This window comes from Carcharodon carcharias, chromosome 2 (genome assembly GCF_017639515.1).
Source record: "Carcharodon carcharias isolate sCarCar2 chromosome 2, sCarCar2.pri, whole genome shotgun sequence".
Taxonomy (NCBI): domain Eukaryota; kingdom Metazoa; phylum Chordata; class Chondrichthyes; order Lamniformes; family Lamnidae; genus Carcharodon; species Carcharodon carcharias.
Window position 1 is genome coordinate 84,694,591 of NC_054468.1, and position 3,900 is coordinate 84,698,490.

A 3,900-nucleotide genomic window follows, 5' to 3' on the forward strand; every position below is an offset into this window, starting at 1 on the left:
GACGTTGAATTCTCTGCGCAGTCAATTATTGTGAATGAACACTAGCACAAGAGAAAGACAATTAAAGAGCAGACGCATGACAAAAGCGCCTGGTTATGGGGAAAACAACATTGTGACACTGGGCAGCAGATCTCAAAGCTACCATTTAATGTCATTTAGATGATTAGCTTGTCAATTTATCAACCATAGGTTGCTTAACAGCAGACAGTGCAGTTGATAATATTCTAGCCTAAAGATTACTGCTGGTGATAGCTGCAGATGAATGCTTAATACATTCATTTGCTGTTTTTTGTTGAATAATTTCTATGCTTTAACATTGAAACAAATGCCACTTACATATGAAAGAAACAAGCGGAGAACTGAAGCTAACAGCAGCAAGGTTATCAACAATCACATATCCTAGAACCGCTCCCTCCTTAGACTCTAGTCTGAATTGAATTGACAGTTTGGTAGCTCTCATTCATGCTGCAGTATAAAGCCTGGCACGGTCATGGATTCTGATTGTGTTGCAATATATAAATATCGCACTATCGTAAGTTAGTGCCCCAGTTTATAACCCAGCACTTTCATGCAGTTTGGATTTGGAAAAAATAAATTGATTTGCAAATGCTGATAGCTGAATTTCCTTTCTTACTTTCTGTTCTTTTGAATGCTACCATTTATTAGCAATAATGCATCATCTTTATTACACAGGGAGGTCAGAGTAACAAGCAGCATCTTGGATTCTGTAATTGTCCTTAATCATTGAACATAGATGAATCTAAAAATAAATGTTTCAACATTACATAGAGGATGCATTTGGAACACTCCCTGTGTAGCCCGTTTCATCAGGTGATCATCCGCAACCTACAGCAGATAAGATTAGAAGCTAGAAGATTCTGTTTTTAAGGCCTTAGGAATCTCAATTATTAAGCTGAAAAGTCCTAAGCTCCCAGCCATGATCTCAAACTCCAAGCAAAGCCCATGCACCTTACAGGACCATTGGCACTTTATTCTCTCTTGGGCAAGATGTGACTGTGGGCACAAACACTCACAATTTTGTGATAAAGACTGAAGTCCCTGACCCAAAGCATATACTCAAAATTTATGCAATACTTACAAGGATCAAAAATAAACCTCATAACAGTAATTAGCCCTCTGAAATGAACATAATACCTTTCATGTTTTCAACCAGTGAACACAAATGTCCTATCTGGCTGTGCAACTCAAAAGTATAAATTACAAACCAGGTTTACTAAAATTGCACTAAGGAATTAGAGTGTTTTTAAATTGCACTGCCTCCATTATAGAAACAAAGACAAAGATGTCACTAACTCAGTGATAATAAACCTGGAAGAAATCTTACAGCAGAACTTATATATGAAAGCTCATCTAAGCAGCACGCAGTCTTTATTAGCTGCCTCCATACGAACAGTATTAGAAGACCTAGTGAACTGGAAGAGGACCATCGTTTTTTTCCTGAGCGTCAGGAGTCACTGGCTAAGGAGCCGGCCATCGAGAGAACTTCAAAGGAACAATACCTTGCCTTGATTTAGTGTTTTCAGGACAAAACCGCCTCTTATTAACAGCCCCCGATGTGACAAATAACCAATTGATTTGTCCATTCTCTGCAGTCAGACAAAAACAATTAAGAATTTCTGTCTGTGAAATTTGCATACAACCCTAGTTAATCATCTATCTCGTCAGTGATCAACGGCTTTTGAAGTGGCACTTAGTATAATACAGTATGTATCCTTCCAACCAAGAGAAAAAAAGCCAGCAAACAGCTGCAGATTCTCTTCCTCTTATTTCAGTAATCAAAATTTGAAGTGACCAACTATTTCAAATGCAAAAATAAGAGATCTCCCTTGTAAGATGGAGATGAGGATTTGTTTATGTCTCAGGGTTACGAGTCTGTGGATTTCTCTTCCCCAGAGAGTGGTGGAGGCTGTGTCGCTGAATTTATTCAAGGCAGAGTTAGATAGATTTTTATTAGACAAGGGAGTCAAGGGTTGTGAGGGACAGATAGGGAATGTGGAGTTGAGACCACAATCAGATTGGTCACCATCTTGTCGAATGGCGGAGCAGGCTCGAATGGCCGAATGGCCAACTCCTGCTCCTAAGTCCAATGTTACATGGTGAGTTCCTTGTGTGATTGTTAAAACAGTTACCATGGAGAGATGAGTGTATTGTGTGTTAATGCACCATGTTTTCATGAGGAGTACCTTGTGTGATTATCATCACTTCATCTGTCCGTGGTGAGTGCAATGCATAATTGTTAACATGCCGTCTCTCCATGGTGAATGGCTTGTGTAATTAACACACCATGTGTATGAGGTTAATACGAAATGTCAGCTTGACTTTGTGTTAGGATTGGTTTCACTGAAATATCAACCCCAGTTTTTCTTTTACCCAGTGACGAGAAGAGCCATGTACATATGTTGTTCTATTCTTTAGCAAATATTTAGCTAACCAAACAGAGCACAAGATGATAATTAACTTATTCCAAATATTGACTGACTCAATTCAGCATGTACAAAAGAAATAGCTTGTTTTGGATGCAAGAACATCACTTCCTGTGCTGACCTCCATGTTATTGTTCACTGTTTCCTCTTCACAGGTACTGTTTCCCTCCCTTTCAAATCTGCTGCCATCATCCTCTTCAAAAACCCATATCCTCAAAAATCTCTGTCCTTGCAACTTACCATTCCTCCCTCTAAATTCCCTTTCTCTCAAAAGTCCTTTAACATGTTGTTGCCTCCCAGATTTGTGTGCAACTTTCCCACAACTTAGGTTTGAACCCCTTCAAATAGGCTTCTGCCCCTGCCACACTACTGAAATGGTCCGAAGCAGTCACAAATGACATTCTCTGAGACTGTGACCATAGTGAGCACTCTTCCATAGTCTATCTGGGTTCATTACCCACACCTGGTTCTATTCCTATCTGTCCAATCATAGCCAGAGAATCTCCTACAATAGTTTCTCTTCCTACTCCTACACCATTACCTCTGGAGTTCCCCAAGGATCAATCCTATTTGTATTAAAACATGCTGTCCCTTGGCATCATCATCCAAAAACTCAATACCAGAATCCATATGTACTCTGACAGCACCTCACTTTATCTCACCACCACATCTCTTGACCCTCCATTGTCTCTGATTTGTCATGTTACTTGTCTGACATCCAGTACTGGTTGAGGAGGTTATTCCTCCAATTAAATATTGGGAAGACCTAAGCCATTGGGTTGCATTTAATGACACTGGTAGTGGCCTTGTCCACTGGCCAGAAACCAGCGCCATTTCTGGGAGCGCCACCAGGATTAAATGCCTATTGGGCAGCTACTTGCCTGCCAATAGGGTTCCTCCAAGAGATTCCAGTCTACCAGAGGGTTGCCAGCACTACTGGGAGTGGTGGCCACAGCTGGAACTGCAGGAGGCCCTGAGGAGAGGTGTTTGGGCTCACGGGCCAATCAGGCAAGCCTCAGTGAGAGGAGGCGGGGGCTGGAGCTGGTGCTCAGTGTGGACGATAGGCAGTGGTCTCTATGTGAGGCAGACTTGCCATGGGTGGGGCCCATCATGGGGCAAAGGATGCCCAATCAAGACAGCACCCTGCCTCCTAACCCCTTGGTGGCCACCCACGTGCTTGGGCGCCTCCACGCCATTGGTAATGGGATGAAGCCCGAAAGGGGGCCTTAAGTGCTATTAAGGGCCTCATTTGGCCCCTGGGCAGGAAAGCTGACCTCGAACCTCCCTGCCCCTTACTTAATTGAGGGTAGTTGGGAAGATGACAGACTCTCCATCCCACTTCACAGGTGGGACGGGGGCCTTTTATTCCACCCATTGCTTTCAGTCCCCACCACAGCTCCATTCCCCAGCCACCGACACCATCCCTTTTTCTAGCTACTGTCTTAGGCTGAACTAG